This window comes from Peromyscus maniculatus, chromosome 12 (genome assembly GCF_049852395.1).
Source record: "Peromyscus maniculatus bairdii isolate BWxNUB_F1_BW_parent chromosome 12, HU_Pman_BW_mat_3.1, whole genome shotgun sequence".
NCBI lineage: Eukaryota > Metazoa > Chordata > Mammalia > Rodentia > Cricetidae > Peromyscus > Peromyscus maniculatus.
In genome coordinates, this window is record NC_134863.1 from 87,707,078 (window position 1) to 87,716,626 (window position 9,549).

Sequence of the window (9,549 nt, forward strand, 5' to 3'; positions counted from 1 at the left end):
CGATTCTGCTGCTTGATTTGGGGGCCCTCAGAGGCCTCTGAGTACTTAGAGTACAAGTGGCCTCTGCTCTGCATTTTAGCCTCTTAAAGGAGTCGTCTCTGAGTAAGAACAACAGTCACTCTTTCTTTCCTTCCTTCCCTCCTTCCTTCTTTCTCTCTCTCTCTCTTTCTTTCTAAATTACATTTATTTATTTATTTATTATTATTATTTTTGTGTCACACACAAAATAATTAAATGTAAAAAAAAATTGAAAGACTTCTATACTTCATCTGCTTCCTCTAACAGGGTGAACTCATATTAGGGCCCAAAGTCCATCAGAGCCATTTGCACTGGGTAACACAACAAGGGCATTCAGGTCTGGGGACCCAGGCAAGAAGAAGCCAGTCTACTCAGTCCCCTCCAACTCGGAGGCTCATGAATTCAGCTTTGCCCTGGGGCTGGGGAATGGCATCCCTACATCCGGCTTTGCTTAACCTTGAGGGTGGCAGTGCCAGCCAGAGCCTGAGGACCAGGCTCAGCTGGTTCAGATGCCAAAATACCTCCCTCTGCTTCCCAGAGCCAAGAGGCTAGGCTCCCGGTGGGGCCGCTCAGCCCACAGACCCTCTTCAGTGCTGCAGGTGGCTCCACTACCTGCATTCTGCAAACTGTCTGGGACCCAGAGAAAGTAGCAGCTTCCTTTCTGCATCCTTGCCCCAAGCTCCCTCTGCCTCAGAGGAAAATCCCAGCCAGTCCTTACCAAAGACTGACACCAACCTCACTAGTTAATCCAGATTAGTAGGAGGAGGCTGGTGATCCCTAAGGCCAGGAGACACACCCTGGACCAGCGGCTAACCAAGGCGAGCGGCCCATGTGCCAGATGTTTGTCTTCACATCAGCCACCCAGCCTCACCTGATCCTGCCCCACCCTTTGTGGTCAGCACTAGCCAGACACCAAACCTGTGGGATCCACACCACACTGAATTGAGCAGTGTGGGGCTGCATACACTGGATGCCTGCCCCAGGCTCCTGGCTTTGCCTGACACCGGCCACTTCATGACCGCGGCCACCTGTCCCTGGGCTCGCTGAGGAGCTGTAAGTCCCCCCAAGCCGGAAAGGGTCATCACACAGCATCCCTTAGCTGGTTCACCAGTGGTTGATATGACAATGTCAGGCAGGCAATTTGCCATTTTGTGGGAACCTCCCGCCTGCTCTCAATGCCAGTGGCAAAGCTGCCTCTAAAATGCAGGTAAGGACCTCCCCACTAACAGTTATGGTGCCTGTGGGCACAAACTCAGGGAGAAGCTTTTTTGGGGAGAACTCCAAATTCAGGAACATTTAAAAATAAAATTGTATGGCCAAGAAATGCCAGAAACTGAAAGAACTGCTGGATAAGATACAGGAGCTCTGCCGATGCTGACGACCAAGAAAAAAAGGTAATTCTTAGCCAGGCATTGGGGTACATGCCTAAAATGCAGAACTTAGGAGGTGGAGGCAAAAGATCAGGCATTCTTCAGCCTTGGCTAAAAGAGCCTGGTCTACAGAGCAAGTTTCAGGACAGCCAGGGCTACACAGTGAAACCCTGTCTCAAAAACCAAACCAACAACAAAATATTGGCCTGGCATGGTGGCTTAGCATGATGGTGGTAGGTGGACTGGTCACAAGTTTGAGGGTAGTGTGGGGTACATAGTAAATCCCAAGCCAAACTGGGTTGTAAAGTGAGACCCAGTCTCAAAATATACATATTAAAATCTAATAAGATATATGATGGATAAGTCATTCAGTAATTTGAGACATGCACTGAACCTGCTTCAATATGTATCTGAAATTCTCAGGCCATCTTGGATTCTATTTACTCTGCAAACTTAGATGAAAGTTTGGCTCATCTGTGTTCAAAATACAACCTGCCTCTGTAGCAGCCCTGGCCTCATCCTCTGTGAGAAGCTAGAGGAAGCTCCATCTCTCTCCCATACAGTTTCTCCTCACTCTCCTGCAGAGTTTCTATTTGGGGATTTCTATTTGGGGATTGTGTGTTTGTGTGTTTGTTTGTTTTGAGGCAGTTTTCCTAGGTAGTCCTGGCTGGCCTAGAACTTATTATGTAGACCAGGCTAGACTTAAACTTGCCGTGATCTGCTTGACTTCTTCCTCCTGAGTGCTGCGATTAAGCTATGCACCACTATGCCTAGCCAGTTAGTTCTCCCTTTTTTGTTTTTTGTTTTTCAAACGGGTTTCTCTGTGTAGCCCTGGCTATCCTGGAACTCACTCTGTAGAAAAGCTGGCCTCCAACTCACAGAGATCCACCTGCCTCTGCCTCCCAAGTGCTGGGATTAAAGGCTTGCACCACCACTGCCCTGCTCAGTTAGTTCTTCTTGAAGGCATCAGAAATAAGATGGAAACAAGATAAATCCAAGGTTGTCCTCATGGCCTTGTGCTTCTGGAAGGGGTGTGGCAGAGCTAGAGCATCCTTGTGGAGAGTTCTGTACATTCTGGCAGGGGCTATCCAGCCTGGTGTTTTGCATGTAACTGACTGGTTACACTGGCTAGTAGTAACCAGGTGGGGTCATCCTGCACTTTCCTTGGCTGAACCTGCTATACAGCTTTCTCAACCAGGTGATGCATAGCTATGGTCCCACCATAGGGTGTAAGGTGTATGGACACCTGTTCACAGATGTACTCAGATGGCCAACAACAGATAGTAAGGCTCTGTGATGTCCCAGGAGATGTTCTTTAGTAGAAATGGACTCAGAGATGGTAGGAAGGACAAAGAGTGGAAGGCATGTTCTAGGAGTTAGGGGCAGCAAATTCAGGTTGAGCAAGATGCAGAGAGAGGCTAAGAAGACCCAGTTTCCTAGCCAGGGGCTGGAGGCTTAGGCCATGGTCAGAGGCAGGAAAGCTTAGGCAGGACTAGGAAGATGGGGTGGGGCAATCTGGACATTCACAGTTGACAACAACATAGGACCCTGAGCATTTGGCCCTGCAGACACAAAGTGCCCCCCAAGTCCCAGACTCAGATCCAATCCTTCCCACTGTACACAAGCCCTTCAAAGGATGCTGGACTCTCCGTGTTCTTTGGGAATATGTGTGCACACACTCTGAGAAGCCACTCACTCTAGCTGTCATCCTTATTCCCCTTGCCAGTTTCCCCTGGTGAGATGGTAGGAAGCTGCAGCCCTCCCCTGTCTCCAAGACAAAGGACAGCCTACTTCAAGGACAATGGAATGGATCCACCCAGAACACAAGGCCCCCGCCCAGTGCAGATTGGCAGGTGATGATTTCCGGTGGCAGGTCTCAACAAGCTGCTGTTGGCCCTGAGAAATGAAGGAAAAATGTTCCCTGATGAGTAGAAGTGGTTCTTGGTGGCCTGACAGCCTATGAGCGCTGCGCAGCCTCTGCACTAACCCCTTCCCTCCCGAGTGTGGCCCCATCCTATATGAGGTGCTGAGACTGCCTGCATCCTGAGAAGTGTTACAGCCAGTCCCTCTGGACTCCCCTGCACAAAGTAGTGTCCACAACGCTTGCTCAACTCAAAGTGAGTCTGAAGTGTAGTGGGGAGGGAGAGGGGATATGGCTCTGCCACTCCCTTGTGCTGGTTAGTTATTGTTAACTTAATGCAGTGAAAGTCATCTAAAAAGAGAGAAACTCAACTGAGAAAATGCCTCCATCAGACTGACCCCTAGGCAAGCCTGTGAGGGCATTTTCTTGACTGATGATTCTTATAGAAGGGCCCAGCCCCCTGTTGGGTGATGTTATCTCCCATGTGGTCCTGAGCTGTATAAGAAAGCAAGTGGAGCAACCCAGTAAGCAATGTTCTTGCTTGGTCTCTGCTTCAGCACCTGCCTTAAGTTCCTGCCTTGGCTTCTCCTGGTGATGGACTGTGACCTATGAGCCAAATAAATCTTTTACTCCTTAAGTTGATTTTGATCCTGGTGTTAATCCAGCAATAGAAAGCAAACTGGGACACCCAGTCTTGGTCTACATCCCCTCTCAGTTTTCAGCATCAATCTCTACCAAGTGCATTCTGTCAGGACAACAGGGCCAGGCCTGGCCCACTGCCCTCTGCTCTTTCCACTGCAGAGGCATCCTGGTGATAGAGGTGCATGGAAGGAGATAGAAGATGAGTTCATTTGCCTTTCTAGGTTGGGCAACACCAACCCGGGCAGCCGCAGGCAGTGTTGCTGAAAGCGGGCCTCAGTCACCTTCCAGAACATCACATCGCCCACACATGAGGCAGCTGGAGGGCACCTGGCTAGGGCCTGGGATCAAGATCAAGGTGGGAACCACCCAGGGTCAGAGACCTCTACATCCTCTAGAGGCTAAATGGGAGGCTGGGTGGAGGGAGCCAAGCAGGAGAAACAAGCTCCTCATAGTTGCTCTGCCCAGTTACTCAGACAAGGAAACACAGGAAACATGGAATGTTCTCACTGGGGCCCAAAGCAGTAGGCAGGGAAGATCACAGAGCACTGTCACTGGTACCTCTGAGAGCTGGGTACATGGAAAAATATGTTGGGTGTGAGGTAGTAAGAAATCCAATTGGTGAGTGCTAAGTCCAGGCCAGCTTTGCATGCCCACCAGGTTCCCTGTCTCTGTGTATCTTCTGCCTCTGCCTCAGGAGGCTATGGAACCATCTGAAAACATGGTGTTATAGAAGCACATCTTAAAACTCCAGGCCATGAAAAGTGAAAGCACTCGTCAATCCCTGTGATTCTGAGAAAGGCCCAACATAATCAGACTCTCTCTCTGTTCCTGTGCTCTGAGCCACCCAAGACCTTCCTGTCTGCGCACAAGCATAGGCAGTATCTTCAGACTTTTCCATGTTAATTTGCCTGTTTTCAAACTAACACAGTAAAAATGATGTAGTGTAAAAAACGAAAGATTCACATGAAGAAAACAGACAGCTTCTCTGTCCCATCCCCCTACTCCAAGCAGGGTCTATCAGGGGCCTGGCTTCCAGTGTTCACCCATCCCGTGCTCTCTACCCTTTGCTTTTTCTACTAAAGACTGTGAATTACCAGTTGCACAGCATGCAGATCTGCCTCTTACACAATGGCCCCCCCACACCCACAGGGCGGTTACGGTTGTCACTGTTGCCACTGGAATCCAAATTCACTGTGTAGACATCGTTATGACTAGGCCACAGTCATTAGGCCCACCCCTCATTGCTGATTGGGTGAGACATTGACTCCTGGCTTGGAGACACATTCATTTTTAGCAATAGCATTCCCTTGCCACATAGCTGGACTGTTGGCCAAAGCACCAGAACCCTTGCAAGTATAAACAGACAAGGGGGAGAGGGGACAAATCTCCAGGGCCAGAAGTAAAGGAATGAATTCAACTGTGGCTCACACCGGCTAGCCCTGGACTGAAAGAAGGACTGTGCTAGACTCAGTACCAAAGGGGTACAGGAAGAATCAGAGACCAGAAGGAAGGCCAAAGGCCCATGTGATGCAGTTGTTAAGAAGGAAACCCTGAAGAGCCACCTCTGGGGGAAAGTACCCCATCTACTTGAAAAGGGGGATGGCCTGAAAATGTATCTCAGCCTGTGCTGTGGGAGAAATTAAAATACCTTTGGGAAGCATTGTGACAAGCCTCTGTATTCTTGGCCCTTGCCATTTGAAATCATACTAATAGTGCGAACCCTTAAAAGAACATAAAACTAATCACAGGTTGGCAGCCCAGCTGTGGATCTCACAAATATAAAAAATCCCTCCCAGGCATAAAAGATTTCCACAGATTAGAACAATATTGAAAACAGCTCACAGTCCATGATGATAGGACAGGCAGAAAAGCAATCTGCCGGCAGACCCAGCAAACCAAGGGATTAATTCCCTGAGAACTCTAGATAATAGGGTAGGCAAGTGACGGCTCTAAGCAAGTGCATACCTGTTTAAATTATTACAGTCGTAAAGAAGGAAATGAACTCCAGATGGTACTGTAAAAACAAGACATTTGGAAAGAATGGATATGTTTTGAAGAGGAGAAATGAAGTGAGTGAAATAAAAGTCTTAGCAGTTATGTTAATGGCAGAATAGATGCAGCCTCATTTTCAGCAGAGCCAGGGAGGCTCAGCAACTGGAATGGACAGGTCCTGTTGAGGGGGAAACCACAGGTTGAAGAACAAAGGATCTAAAGTGGGGCTAAGGACAGCAAGTCCAGATTTAAAGGAGTTCTAGGCTGAAAATCATTTTCCTTAGAACGCTGAAGGTGATGGATGATCTCTTACCTCCTGGTTTTTGTGTTGTTCTAGAAGCCGATACATTAGATTCCTGTGTTAGCACCCTCCCAGTCCCTCCTGCAAACATCAGGGTCAGCATCCCCAAGACTGCTCGTGAGTGGGTGTTCTCACAACCCTCACTCTAACCTTCAGCTTGGGGAGAAATCTCCTCTTTTTGCAACTCCATATTGCAGATGTTAGGCATTCTGACATAACTTTTTCTCTCATCTCCCCTCTCCCAAATTCTATCTTTTTTTTTGCTTATATTTTCTGTGAAAATTCCTTTCTTTAAAAAATATTTTATTTGTTATTATTATTAGCATGGATGGGGCACACCCAGGCATACCTCCTTGTGCACGTGACTTCAGAAGACAACTTTGAAGTTGTCCCAGCTCTCTCCCAACAGCCTTCCAGGTTGCCTGGGGTCCTGAAGTCCAGGCACACGTGATCCAAACTCTTCCTGTCTACTGATGGAGAGGCAGGGGAGAAGCTCCAAGGGTCAAACTGTCCCTGGTGAAAACCTTCAAACAGTTTTCTTGTCCCACTCTGATTGTTGCCCTGTGTCTGATGCCTTCTTGATTGACATGGAGAGTGTTAAAGTCAGCAGACATAGCCTCATTGTAACTGCTATGGATTTTCTGTGTACAGGAGCAAACAGTTCCCAGAGCCTAAGCCTCCACCTGACTCACACATGGTCTGCACCAGGCCCATGGCAGGCTCATAGGGAGCCTCCAGATGTTGCCCCTGCAGGCTGAAAAGCACCTCCTGATAGAGACCATATGGCTTATCCAATCACACATCCCTGCCTGGTCATTTATTAGTTAAAGGGAGACAGACACTAGATACTAGCTGTGATGGCTAGCTTTCGCTTTAATTGTCAAATTGACGCAATCTAGAATCACCTGGGAACAGTCTCACTGAGGGATTGTCTAGATCAAGTTGACCTTTGAGCATGTTTGTGGGAAACTGTCTTGATTACATCACTTCATCTGGGAATATCTGGCCTAAAAGTGGGTTGTCACACTATTCACTGGGTCTTGTCCTTAACTGCACCAAAAAAAAAAAAAAAAAAAAAAAAAAAAAAAAAAAGGAGCGAGAACGTGAGCTAACTGAGCACTGGTATACATATATTCATTCATTTCTCTCTGCTCTTGACTGTGGATGTGACATGACTAGATGTTTCAAGTTCCTTCTTTGACTTTCCTACAATGATGGATCATAACCTACAATTATGAACTAAAATAAATCCTTTCTCCCATGAATTATTTTTGTCTGGTTACTTTGTCATAGCAAATGGAAAGGAAATCCACAGAAAATAACACTGTGAAGCCTCCTTGTACCATCAGTGAAGACTAATCTCTTCCCTGGATAGAGCCCTCTTTCCCCTTCCCGTCTCCCTTCTCACAGTCAGCTTCTATTACCTGTCATTCCTCCATCCATCTTCTCCATCTTTTTAGGAAGACCAGCTCAAGCTGGCTCTTCAGCAGATCCTCATCTGGACCTGGCTGGGTCCCCAAACTCACAGAGACGCTGTGCATGGGTGTATAGCCAGCACATGACCACCTTCCATCATTAATGGCCCCAGCACCACCCCATCTCCATCTCCTGCCTAATTTGTCCTTTCCTTGGAGTAAAGATGGGGTCCTTGCTTGTCTCGCTCAGGGCAGAGAAGGCAAGGGTCCTCTTATAGTCTCCAGGGAAGGTGGAAAAAAAGGAAGTGTGATGAATGACAGCTCAGCCTGCAGCCTATGGAGGAGGCTCCTGTCCTTTCCCCCAAGGGCCACGTCCCACCAGCCACACCTGTCATACCAGCCACACCTGCAGCCTCAGCTGCCACCTCATTGAGCCTTGTTTTTCCAGTGGCCCAGCTGTTCCTGGCAGTGACTTCAGGAGAAAGAGGAGCTGGAGCTATGGAAGGAGATCATGAAGAGACCTCACTTTTCTGGATTGCCACAGAGGACAAGGCTTGCTGAAACCTCCAGGCTCTGTTCCAAAAGGCAACATCATCAGATATTACAATGTAAAACCTGAGAGAGGGGGGCTCTTTTCCCTTCACCCAGAGTCCTACGCTCAGGGTCAGCTCACACTGTGGGGATCTTTCTGAAGAGCTAAACCAGCAATGGGTTTATACCTTTCATTACACATAAACTTGTGACAATGAGCAGAGAAAATAATACCCACCTGCAGCCTTCTCTCTCTAATCCAGCATCAGAGGGGCTTTTGTTCGAACGTCCTTGCTTCAGTGCAGATATTTTTACTGCAACAATTTGCCTTTGACCAGGGAACAACTCACAGCTTACTGCCTTCATGATGGCCCAGGACAACTACCCAGCAAGCTCCAGAATTTTTCACTTCCAGAACCAACTGCAGTGGTCACTCAGAGTGTGAGGTTTGTTCATCACAACAATCTTGTTCAGGCCAAACCCCATGTTACCCCGTCAAGCAGAATTCAGTGGCTTGTGTCATTGTATGTATGTATGGTGTAAATGTGGTATGTAGTCTAAATCTATTGGTCTGTTTGTGTGTGGGGTATTTGGAGTGACACATGTATACATGGTGTATATGGTGTGTTGTGGGGTGTATGTGGTATTTGTGTGTAGAGTATATGTGTGATGTATATGTACATGATGTATATGTAGGTGTGGTATGTTATGTATGTGTGTTTAGTATGTTGTGTACATGTTGTATGCTGTATATGTGTTCATTATATGTGATCTGTGTGGTGCTTGCCCATGAGCACATGTGTGAACACATGCAGAAGCCATCAGGTGTTTTCCTCCATCACTCTCCATCATATTGTCTTGAGAAAGGATTGCTCACTGAGGCAGAAGCCCTTTGCCTGGCTGGGGATCTGAGGGACACTGCCCAGGGCAAATCAGAGCTGAGACACCAGGGGCACTTCTGAAGCAGAAGGTTTAAGAACAGAGCTAAGTAATCTTTAGACCAGGAAACTGCTCCAGAGCAAAGAGCCAGGGCCAGAGGGAACAAGGAGGGAAAACAAGATGAGTGTGAGCACCCAGCTGCATTATTCCAACCTAAAGATAGGAGAACTGTGTAGGTGCCCCAGAGGAAGGGTGGGGTGTTAAGCCAAATGGTGATGTTGGTAAGACAAGTTCATTGGCTCTTGTGCCTGAATAAAGATTTATAGATAATTATCATTCTGCAAGGTAAAGGCTCTGGGCTGCTGGGCAGGCTGAGTACAGTGGGCTGAGGCAGGAAAGGTTCTCCACTGAACTGATCAGTGAGGATCAATACAAAAGTTCTAGTAATCAGGAGAGCTGGAACTACTGGTGGATGGACTGTTGGTAAAGGCCTTGGCCTAGAAAGATACAGAAATCCACAAAACACTCTTCCTGACCTCT